Below are 12,692 nucleotides of genomic sequence, written 5' to 3'. Positions count from 1 at the left end.
TGTCCTCCTCTATACTTACTGCCTTCCAGCCACTACGTTGCAGATGCTACTATGACTCCATTCTTTTTTTTTTTTTTTTTCACATAAGAGTCATCACTTTTATTCCAGAAAGTTCATAAGTCCTGCTTGGGAGACCCACATCTGAACCAGCCTAGTGAAGGCACCCACACAACTGCCTTGAAGTCCAAGTGAAAGCTGGGTTAAGGGGCATAGAGGGGAATGGAGAGGAATGCAAAGAAGAAAATGACATTACCATGGTTTCTACAGCTCCAGAAAAGGCTTCCCAAAACCAAAGCTCACAACCCAGATCCTATGACTCCATTCTGACTTCCCTGGGAAGATATCCTCACCAATGTGTCCTGGAATCTCATCTCTCCAGAGCTCTACCCAACTAGGGAAAAATAGAAACACGTTGGAGGCATGGATTAACCTTCCAACATCTATGTCCAGTGGAGAAGCAATTACAGAAGCCAAAACTCCAACTTTCTACATCCCTTGAAGAACTTTGGTTCATACTCCCAGAGAGGGTAAAGGACAAGGAAAGAACAAAGGGCTCTGAATCTCAATTCCACCAGGACCAGAAGTGTTTGTCACCAGGAATCTTGGTTTTATACCATCACTGAAAGGGAAGCAAATTTGGAAAATACCAGATGAAGCCAGACACTGTTTCTCTTATCTGAGATAGAAGGGGAAAAAGGGAAAGACACTTGGAAGTAGTAATAGGTGTAGGGATGATTTAGAAAGGAAGTGAAGGCAGGATATATATATATATATATATATATATATATATATATATATATATATATAATCATATCTGTGACCTTGAGTAAACTACTACTACAATTTCCGTGGAGGAGATGAAGACAGAGAACTGTCTTCAGTTCTCTGGTGGTAGGAGTGTTATGGAAATATACCCCTAACATCTTGTAATTTTGTAAATCAATATTAAATGACTAACAAAAATTAAATATAAATAAATAAATACAATATAAGACCACATAAGAGTGAAAGAAAGAAAAAAAGTAAAGAAAGAAAGAAAGAAAGAAAGAAAGAAAGAAAGAAAGAAAGAAAGAAAGGTGTTGGGAACTACACCTTCTTCCCTGAGCTCCAGTGAGACAATTCCCCGGTATGTTCTGGTTGGTTCTTCAAAAAGTCTTAATAGACCAGCAATTCCCACAGCCATAGCTGACTCCTTATTTCATTGAGTTCTGCCTATTTCCTGTTTCCTGGAAGCATCTATCCAAATAAACTACCTATTCTCCTGTCCTTATTAGAAGCTCTTCTCTCAAAACAGGATAACCACAAATAACTATGCTTTTACTTGCATAGTTATGTGCTGATCTGAGCATGCATTAAAAGACAAATGGTGCACACAATAGCCCCAAAGTAGGAACAACCTGAATGTAACACATGGATGAATGCATAAACAATCATTGTATAGACACTGAATAATATGGAATATTATTCAGCCTTAAAAAGAAATCGAATTCAGATACAGACTACAGAATGGACAAACTCTACAGCCATTATGCTAAGTGAAATAAATAAGCCAGACACAATAGAATGGTATTGTATTATTCCACCTACATGGGCTATCTACAACAGACAGATTCATAAAGACAGAAAGTAGAATAATAGAGATTACCAGGGACTGGGAGGAGGGGATAATTGAGAATTGTGATTAATAGGCACCGAGTTCCTGTGTAGAAGGATGAAAAAGTTCTGGAAATGAAATGGTAGTGACTGTTGTACAACACTGTGGATATAATTAATGCCACTGAGCCATGTGTTTCAAGGTTTCAAGATGGCCAGAATGGTAAGGCTTATATAACATATATAAGACATTAACTGAATGTCAAGGGTAGACTGTTGGTTGAGGGAGCAAAAGGCTACTGATACCTTCCATGCCTCCCCATGGTTCAAGCATCTCTCAGTCTCTCCTCCCTGCCTGGGACTTGGAGTCATTCCCTGGATCTGCAACCCAAGCCTTCGACTTCCTTTATTCCACCCCAGTCCTCAGTCCTAGGGCACCAGGACACTCAGGTGTCCTCCCTTACAAATGCCACTTCAGGGTTAGGGAGGGCAGATCACCTCCTCTCCAAGTAGGCACACTTCTGAACTCCATCTCTTCTGCCAGAAGGGGCCCTGGCTACAGAACAGACTAGAGTCATTTATCCCTCTGTCCCATCTCCACTCAGCATCTCCAGAGTGGGCTCCCTGAGACAGTCAGGGCTATAAGAGGCCTAGTACACTCAGCCAGCCCCACTAGTCCTCATTCTCTCTCTTCCTCTTCAGACTGCTTGTCAGGGCCCTCCTTTCCCTCCAGGGAGACAGCCCTCAACATCCCACTGGTGTCAGAATCAGAAAGACTTGGATTAGAATCCCAGCTGGGCCATTTGCCAGATCTGTGCAAATTACTTCCCCTAGAAGCAAGCCTCCATCTCCTCAGCTTTGAAATGGGGTTAATAATTCTCACTTCACTGAGTCCTTGTAAAGGAGTAAATGAGACCACACTTGCCCTTCCCCACCTAGACTGCACTGTTGAAAGCTTTGCTGCCCTTGGCTCTGCCACTTGGAGATGCCAGAGATTCATTAGGGTACTAACATTTCCCAGGGACTCTGCAAAATAGAAACCTATTTCACCCCATTTAACCCAATGCTGGGTCATGAAACTCACACCTGAGCACAACTAGCTGCAAATCCCTGAGCTGGTGGGCCCAGAGGCAGCTTGGCCTACAGGCAGCACTGGCTCACTTAGCAGCCCCCCCCACCCTGCCCCCATGCTTCCCCCTTAAAGAAACAGTTATGCAGAAAAGGTAGACAATGAAAGCACTAGAGCCAGCCTCCAGCCTCCAGCCTCCAGGAAGGTTTTGGGGACAGTCCAGAAGACCTTTTCCAGGGTCAGGGGCTAGACAGCCCAGGAGCTCTATAGTCAGCTGGTGACTCCATCTTGTGGGAGGCGGTGGCCAGCTCCTGTCAGATTCCAGCACCTCCTAATTCTGAGGATTTCTCTGACAGCCAAGACCCACCCATCCATTAGCAGGACGGGTGACCTGCTCAGGGAGAAGAGAAAAATCAGTGAAAAGGAAACAAGCCAATAAACAGAGCCCACCCACTGCCAGAGTCCCCAGTGCCCACAAGCCAAGCCCCAGGGGCGGAACCTCCCTCTGCCTGGCCTGAGGGACCCAATGAGATGGTTCCTTGAAGCTCCCAGGCCACTCTCTGCACAGTCTGTCTTCCCTCCCCTCCACCATGTCCGCTGATTAAGGCAGTGTTCTCTACTACAGCATAAACGAATGCATTATGTCTTTGTTATGCTAATGTCATAGCAAGACGCAATTTAAATAGCACTTCCAGAAAAATTAAGTATGTTCATTGACACAGTGAAATGTTTTCACCCTCGATGTAACCTTCACAGATTCTGTACAAAATCCATCAGTCAGTGAGCTATTCATTTGTGAATGCTTAGCAATTATTATGCTAATACATCACAATGCATTACAGCAAATCCTCTGTAAGTGGCAGGAAGTGCAGCTGCCTGGCACACACCACACCCAGATGACAGGGCATCTATCAATATCTAGAGTCAGCACTACAACTAGAGTCAGTCCACACTCTGAGTCCCACCTTTGAGGAAGAATGGACTTCTTCCAAGTTCAAGGAGTAAACCAGAAAGCATAAACTCAATATGTCTTGGGAGATGTCCCAGCAAAAAGGTGTATCAGTTAGCTACTGCTGTGTAACAAGCCACTGTAAAATTCCATGATTTAAAGCAATAAACATCTGCTATTGCTCTGGAGTCTACAAATTAATGGGTGGCTCAGTAGACCAAACTAGGGTGGTTTTGCTCATGTTTCTGCAGGGCTTGACTGCTCTAGGTAGGGCGTCACTTAATGACTAACAGTGGAATGATTAGAGATGGGGCATCATCATCGAGCAGATACAGCAGACTTGTTCATATGGCAAAAGCAGGATTCCAAGACAGGATAAAAGCAATGCAAGGCGTCTTGAAGTCTAAGCTTTCAACTGGCATAATATCCTTTCTGCCACATTCTGTTGGCAGGAATCCACTTCTTGATGTTGTAATCACATTGCATAGATCATAGGTCTAGAGAAGAATGAAAACTTAGAGCCAACTGCCACCATGCTACTACAGGAGATGCCTGGACCAACACACACACACACGCACATGCACACACGCACATGCATACGCGCACACACACACACACACACACACACTATGATAGGGTCTCTTGCATGAGCAGTCCCACCATTCCTGTGCTGAGTTTTCCTTTGTGTTTGATATGTATATATTAACTATATAGAGGGAGAGAGACAAAGTTCTGCCACCTGTGGAGCTTCCCCAGTGTAGTGGTGCTCCCAAGTGGTGCTGGGTTTCAAACCTAGGACCTGGCACAAGGTAAGGCACACACCCTAATGGATGTTTTGTTTTGTTTTTAACCAGAGCACTGCTCAGCTCTGGCTTAGGGTGGTGCTGGGAACTGAACCTGGGACCTTTGGTGCTTCAGGTATGAAAGTCTTTTTACATGATCACTATGCTACCTTCTCAGCCCACTCTACTGGGTGAGCTATCTCCTGACCTTTGACTATGCATGACTATAGACCAAGACCAAACACAGAGCACACTCAGATCCTACCTTATGATGATGGAGTAGTCAGTAGAATGGCTTTGCATTGCTGTTGGTTATGGAGAAGCTGAATTTCTCCTTCTCCTCTCTCCCCTCACCGCTCCCTTTAACACTAGTCTAATGGGCCAGTTCATGAGACAGATGAGGACTCCATTTCTACCCACCCTCATGACCACATTGGCTCTGATTATAGGGCTGGTCTGAAAAACATCAACTCAAACTCTCTTGCTTGTCTCAGTAACAAGAGTGAGTAAGCTAACAGGCCATCTTAACCTATGGCTGAGGGATTGGTGTCTAGTACTGGTCCACTCAAAGTCTAAAGACCTAGTCTTTGCTTTCCAGTACAATTGACTGAGCAGTCAAATCTAGCCCATCTATAGCTTGGAGCTCTGGGGTAAGGGTGCTCTCAGCCTGTTACGAGCTGCTTCTGTACCTTCCCTATTCTTCCTCTCCAGGGGGAGCTGTCTGGCCTTCACTCTTTATGGGTCATTTTTTGGCTCACATCCTCTCTGAACACAGCTGGCTGGGGGGCAAGTTCCTGACTCAAAAGACAGTCTTTGACTTGGCTGGAGAATCAGAGCTAAGACACTTAAGATGGATGTGCAGGTCAGTGAGTGAAAAAAGGTACAGATGAAAGCTGAGGAGGTGTCACTGGGCAGAGAGGACAGGTGTCGTGGGCTCACAGTTGCACTGGGCTGCAGAGGATGGGGGTGGAGAGAAGGCTCCCATTTCACAGGGCTTGTGCCTCTGGTGTGGGTGTGGGGGTGTGCAGGGAGGAGAGGGAGTAGAGGCTAGAGAGGGAGAGGGAGTGAAAGGAGGAGAAGGAGAGTGAGAAGGAGAGGGAGAGGGAGGAGAGGAAGAGGTGCTCTCCAGAGCTCCCTGGATTCCAGAGGGCTTTCCAGTTCCAGCTCCAGTCCACATGCATCTTGAGAGTAAGCCCTCTTAAGTGGACTTTTATTCCCTGAGATTCAACAGCACTCCAAAACTCACGTGTCCCTGCATGTCTGGGTCTCCTGTTGCCTTCTCAGCTTCCTGGTAAAGCTCCCTTTGGAAAAGTCTGGCTTTACTGTGGCAGAGCCAGCAGGACCAGAGCCAGGTATCCTACCTGTCCTCCATGCTCTACCCAGGGGGATAGTTTAAAAATGCAAATCTGAGATGTCTATAAGCCTTGGTAAAAAAAAAAAAATCCCTTAGATACTTTCCTTTGCTCTTAAGATACACCCTGAATCCTCCCAAGACCTAGAGGGTCTGTTTGTTCTCTGCTTGGTCAACATCCAACCACACTGTCCCTTCCTAGACATATGGGTCCTATGGGGCACCAACTCCCATGGCACATGGACATCTGGTTTCCACTACAGGGTCTTGCTCTAGCTGCTCCCTCTGCCTGAGACCCCCTTCTTCCTTCTGGGTGTCATTTGCCCATCTGACTACTAGAGCCTGTTGGTGTGACTTGGATGCCTGATGTGCCTAGAAATTCTCATGGATACTGGATCCTTCACACACCAGCTCAGAGACTTACCTCAACCACACTGGTGGGTGCTCATAAGAATGGGCACTGGAGAGCCCCAGGTCCTGCCCAGTACTGGGATGGTATAGATTCCCTCGGTGCAGTTACGTCCCTTCCAGTGCCCCAGAAAAGAGTGCAAACTGCAGCAAAGGATATTAGGTGAATTTAGCATACACAGTAGCAGGGAATGATGGATGAAAGACTTCCTTGCTCTTTAAGTTAGAGACAGGGAAACTAGAAACCCCATGATCCTCCTATCCCAACACTCCATTCCTGTACCACTGGCTCACCCATGAGAACAATGCACTATATTCAAAGGAAATGATGCCCACAAGTGATGCAGTCTTGACAGCTGACCATATGCCAGCCACTGCGCTAAGTATTTGACAAGGAAGTGATCTCCTTTCATTCTTGTAACAACACATCAATTAGAAGAAGAAACTGGAGTTCAGTACAGGCCTCACCATGCATAAGGCCCTCAGCTGGGGCCCTCACATCATATGGGAGCACCACCGACAGCACTGGAGGAACTCCACAGATGGGAGAGCAATGCTATGGTGTCATCTCTGTCCTCCCTCTCCCTCCCTCCCTCCCCTTCTCCCTCCCCCATCTCTGCCTCTCTCTGTTTTTTCTCTTCTCTCTCTCTCTCTCCTTACCTTCCTTTTCTCTCTCTCCTCTCTTTCTCTCTCTCTCTCTCTCTCTCTCTCTCTCTCTCCCTATCTCTTCTCTCTCCTCTTTTTCTTTCTCACTCTCTGCCCCTCTCTCAAATAAAGAACAGAAAACTAGGCACGAGAGGTCACTTAGTGGTTTCAGGCATAGGTGAGCGTCTGAATGCATCCCCCATGCCAGGTGATTTTACAGTCCTTCACTGGCTAAGAGTTATGGGATTGAAATGTAGGCAGTCTGGCTCCAAAACTGCCTGCTTCACTATGCTGAATCACCTTGACGAAATCAGATCGTTGGGAGATTTCCCATGGAAGGAAGTTACTGGACAGTGCGTGTGAGGAGAAGGAACCTGCAGATCACTTGTCCTCACCCCAGGAACACTGAGCTGGGTCTCCTGAAGGGACCTGGGTTTGAGACCCAGCATCATGGAAGCACCTGATACCAGGGGAAACTCTGGGTCTGTGGAATCTCTCCCACACTGTGTGTGTGTGTGTGTGTGTGTGTGTGTGTGTGTGTGTGTGTGTGTGTGTATTTCTTTCTGTTTCTTTATCTGAATGAAAAAAATAAGCCTGGGAGTGGTAAAAGCATGTATGCACAAAATCCTCGATCCACCAAAAAAAAATTACATGCATATGGAGAGAAAGAAAGCATGTGTGTGGGAAGCAGGCAGGGTGACAGAAAGAAGGTAAATGGAACCACTGTTGAGGACTCATTTCAAGGATGCTGTGAGTCTCCTTGTAGACATGATGAGGTGGGAGTTAGTGATGCCACTTCATAGTCTTTGAGAGAAGAATCTTCACACAGCACATAAGTGACCAAATTAACTAGGGAGAGCAGCCAAACTTTCCTGGTCAACATCTTTTCTTGTCACTTGTCCAGTCACCGTCCCTGATGAGATCCAGCCACATCTCCAGGAGGGATGGTGTAGGAAAATCTTGCCTCTCCATTTGTATTCTTGTTCGTTCTCTCAAGGAGGGTATTAGGCTACTCACAGTGATTTTGAACCCCTGCTGAGCACTGTGCTAGGTGCTAGGATCTGGCAGCCCAGGTGATGGACCCATAGAGGCAGATGCAATGCCAACCAGCAAGCTGAGCTTCCAGGAAGGAGTGTACCCTGTTTCTAGGGATGTTCCACAAAGGCTGGAAGGGGGTCCTGGAGGGTGGTCCCAGGGAGAGGCAGGTCCCTAGAAGGGAACTTTCAGGGCCAGATTCTTGGGCCAGTTGGCCAGAAACATCACATGTACTGTGACCATGGTCTGCAGGACTAAGAATTTTGGGCAGGACCTAGGGAGGTGGCATGACCCAGCCTGGACCCCATGAATGGGAGGTGTCCAAGCCCTTGGGAAAGGCTTCTTAGTCCACAGCTGGACCTTCAAAGATCTTTATTCCTCAGAGTGCAATACTCAGCCTAGAATGTGACACGTCTTGCCCCCACCCTTACCACAGGGCTCTTTAGAAATGTAGAGCCCCAGGCCCTACCCCAGACCCTTTGTCAAATATGCAGGAGAATAATCCATTTATTCAAGGTGAGTTAGCACTGCCTTAGATAACTTACCTAAAGAAAGCACAAATCCCATGCACATACATGCACATACATGCGAACACACACACAGCCCTTGATTCTGCGGAGAGGAAGCAGACACTGGCCAGGCCAGGGCTCTGATGGAAGGGTGCAGGGTGGAAGAGGAAGCCAGCAGTCTGAGTGTCTTTAAGCACTGGGGCTGGTGAGCAAATGAGGGAAGAGACTTAGAGGGGTCAAGGGAGACACAGACCTGGAGGTGTGCAGTGTGAGAGGGAGGGAGGGGGGCAGGAAATAGAGGTGGAAAGAGAGGCTGGAGGAGGGAGGGGAAGGAGGGGAAAGGGCTCCTGCCAGACCTGAAAGATGCCAGCCAACAAGTAGGGCGAGGTGCCACTGCGGCTCTCAGAGGGCTGCTGACAACTCCCCAGAGCCCCATCACCTCCACGGACAATTAAAAGCTGGCTGTCTCTGCCAGTACCCTGGCAGCCCGGCCCACTTACTGCTGCGGCAGCCCTGCTCGTGCCCTCTCTCCTGCTGTGGCACACTGAGCCGCAGCCCCATAGTCCTTGTGCCAAATAGCCCTGTGCTGCAGGCACGCTCTTACCCACCTGTGCTGGGGCCACTGCCTCTTCTTACAGGCAGGCAGGACATGCCAATAGCCCCCTCCCCAGTGCTCCTCCACCAGACAAGCAAGACTTCACACAGACCCCCACGCAGGGTGCAGGGGTCCTTTCGCACACTTGCTATGTCACATACACTTTCCAGCATGCGCCTGTCTGCTCACCACATGCATGCATGCCTCCTTCCAGCACTGGAGAAGCAGAGGAGGGGTGAGTATTCCAAAGAAAGGGCCCATGTGACAAGACACGATTCACAGGCGGTGAAGCAGGTCTGCAGGTGTCTGTCTTTCTCTCCCCCTCTCTGTCTTCCCCATGTCTCTCCATTTCTCTCTTTCCTATCCAACAACAACGACATCAATAACAACAGCAATAATAACTACAACAACAATAAACAACAAGGGCAACAAAAGGGAATAAATTTTCTGGTCCTTTTTCTAGCCATGACATCATCTCCCCAGACAATAACTTGGATCCACCTGCATATCAGACTTCAGGCTCAGGGGAAAAAGAAAAAATAATAATATAGCCACAGACCCTTTGGAATATAACTAAAATATGCCTACTAGCTATCTACAAATGGAGGACCACTCAACTCTTCATATGCACTATTCCAGACTTTAGGTCCATGATTGTTCAAAAATTTGTTTGGCTTTGTATGTTAACTCTCTTTTCAGCCACCAAGTTCCAGATGCTAGCATGATGCCGACCAGACTTCCCTGGGCAGACAACCCCACCAATGTGTCCTGGAGCTCTGCTTCCCCAGAGCCCCACCCCAATAGGGAAAGAGAGAGGCAGGCTGAGAGTATGGATCAACCTGTCAACGCCCATGTTCAGCAGGGAAGCAATTACAGAAGCCAGACCTTCTACCTTCTGCACCCCACAATGACCTTGGGTCCATATTCCCAGAGGGTTAGGGAATGGGAAGGTTATCAGGGGAGGGGATGGAATATGGAGTTCTGGTGGTGAGAATTGTGTGGAGTTGTACCCCTCTTATCCTATGGTTTTTTTCAATGTTTCCTTTTTATAAATAAAAAGAAAAAAGAAATAAGTAAATATATAAAAAGAAGCATAACTACAGCACTTTACCATACCAGAGAGCATTTGAACACTTCTCTTCTGATATTACCAAGTACCCAGTCAGTGTTTCTACTTTTCTGCCATACAGTTTCAGTATGTTTTTCTTTACTTCACTTTGTGTGACTCAGGACTTAAGCAAGGTAATCAGGAGAGAGCACTCAACAGACAGAGCACACAACTTACATGTCTGAGGTTCCTGGTTTGAATCTCCAAGCTGCAGGTAATAGAGTGCTTGCAGGTAATAGAAGCCCTTGCTTCTCCCCCTGGCCCTGGTAAGTCACTTGAAATAAGTATTTACAACAAATAGAATCTGTACTGCACTGATGGCATCATGACGCAGACAATACCACTGCAGTTCATTCTTACCGCTGTATTTACAGGTCCAAACTCTCAGATTCACACAGTCTCACAGGCAGCTCAGCACCAGCCGGCCACCATCCATGCACTGCTAACACACCCACCACACCATGCATTTAGTGAATGTGCCTCTGGTCCTCTGACCTCTAGATTCTCTCCTGGGTGCAAAAGGTGAGTGCTGACCCATTCCCAAGGTGCCCCAGAGGGGTCTCAAGAGTAATAGGGTGATGACCTTTCACACTGTGACACTTGAGGGCAGAGGAAAGGTCCCCACAATGATCACCAAGTGGCAGAAGGCAGATTTTCAGCGGTGGCACCTAACCCCCCAGCAGTTGCCTTTTCCTCAGAGGCACTCCTGTTTCCTGCCCTTCTTGTTGTGTGTGGGCTACCTCCACTTTACCAGTGGGAAAGGCACACCTGGGACATTTCTCTGTCATATTTCACCCTCCACCCCCACCCCAGGAAGGACCTGAAATGAAGGCCCTCCTCCCAGCTGATTTCCCTGACCCCTCCTCACTGTGTCTTTGTGAGGCAAACATGATAACCACTACACTACAGAAACAGACACCCACTGTGTCTTTGTAAAGTCATGAGGGCAGGATGATGGAGAAGCTTCAGGAAAAAACCCTCCTATATTACAGCTCCCACCCTAGCCAATCCTCTCCCAGCCCAAGAGGAGAAGACCAGGAGCCAGGTGGTGGCCCACTCAGCTGAGTGCACCTGGGCTCAAGCCTCCTGTCCTCACCTGTAGGAAGAAAGCTTCATGAGTAGTGGAATTGTGTTGTAAGTATATCTCTATTTCTCTCTTCCCCTTCACTCTTGACTTCTCTCAGTTTCTATCCAATGATAAATACATAAATAAATAAACAGGAAAGGATGCTACACTCCTGTCTACAGTAGCCCTCACTCTACTTTCAGGAACCCAGACTCACTGCTCACTTATCTGAGCTTCCAGAGTGGATGTTAAGGAGACAACGACTGACCCAATAATACAAGGTTGGTGGAAAAAAGTGGATTTTTTTTTTTAGGTCTGAAGCTCAACTTAAGTACAACTTGAGAAGGCTTTAATTTTTTTTATTATTTACTCAGCAGTTGGTTTATATGCCCATCCATTCCTATCCTTTCCTCAGTCCATAGATCATCCGTAAGTACATCCTTCTCTCAGTCCATCCATTCATCTGTCTATCCACTCCTCCTTCAGTGCACCATCCATCCACTCAATCATCCATTAGTTCAGGTCATGTCCCCTAAGCTACGGTTATGTCAGGTCTTGGTTATGAGGCCAAAAAAGATGAATCAGCATAGTTCCTGCCCTTAAGAAGCTAATAGGCTGCTCAGGGATCAGATGTAGAGACAGAGAAATGACAAGACAATGTGATAAGTGTGATTACCAAACTATGAGCAAAAAGTTATGGACACACATCAGCCAAAGCCTGAAGGAGCTAGGGATGACTTGGCAGAGGAGATGGCATTTCAGCTGAGTCTTGAAGAATGAGTGGCATTCTTCCAATCAAAGATGTGGAGTAGAACTCCTTTCAACATCTCTCAGAGGTGTCTAGTGACAGTTTCAACTCTATAGCTGATATCTTTGTAGTTCAAACTAAATCCTCCCATTACTGAGGCCAAACCTGAAGCAATTACTTCAGAACTTGAACTGGGCACTAGAGTCTCACAGAAAATAGTCATCCACCCCTCCAAGGATACAATCTTCCCCTAGAAATCCAGCCCATAATTTAGGGGTCTATATCATGAATATGGCTACTTGGGAGCTCCCATTACCACTCAAGACATCTGTTCAAAGTCAGGAGATAGTTCAGTCAGCAAAGCATCCACACCTTAGCATGTGTGAGATCACAGGAGCATTTGCACTGGGAACCTTCACAAGCAGTGTCACAGTGCTGCAATCTCTCTCTTTCTCTCTGTCTCTCTCTCCCTCCTGTGTCTCACTCTGTATCTAATAAATAAATAAATAAATAAATAAATAAATAAATAAAAACTCTGCCAGGAGTGGAGGAATCATACAGACTTGGAGTCTCAGTAATAACCTTGGTGGCAAAACAAACAAAAATGAAGGAAAGAGAGAAGTTTTCACCAAGCTTGAACTGTCAAAATCAGAGCTCAGAGTGATGGAGGTGTTATGTCCAAAATCAATGGAATAGTCTGAGGGGGTAGAGTCCAAGGGTCTTAGTTCCACATTCATCGGGTGGGCAGTGCTGAGATTCAAGTCTACATCTAATTAGAGTTTCTCCTAAAAGCAGAGGCTGAGGTAGGGGTTTGAGTCCAGTAGATTATTTAGG

The 12,692-nt window shown here is 46.8% G+C and overlaps 1 protein-coding gene across 3 annotated transcripts in view; it reads right to left on the bottom strand.

Annotated features, from left to right (window-relative positions):
• Positions 1-12,692, bottom strand: part of GRIK3 (glutamate ionotropic receptor kainate type subunit 3) — a 250,241-nt gene that overhangs the window by 183,708 nt on the left and 53,841 nt on the right. The gene's annotated exons all lie outside the window — the stretch shown is intronic.

The sequence above is a fragment of the Erinaceus europaeus genome, chromosome 13, assembly GCF_950295315.1.
Source record: "Erinaceus europaeus chromosome 13, mEriEur2.1, whole genome shotgun sequence".
In the NCBI taxonomy this organism is placed as follows: domain Eukaryota; kingdom Metazoa; phylum Chordata; class Mammalia; order Eulipotyphla; family Erinaceidae; genus Erinaceus; species Erinaceus europaeus.
This window is presented reverse-complemented; position numbering and strand designations above follow the sequence as displayed.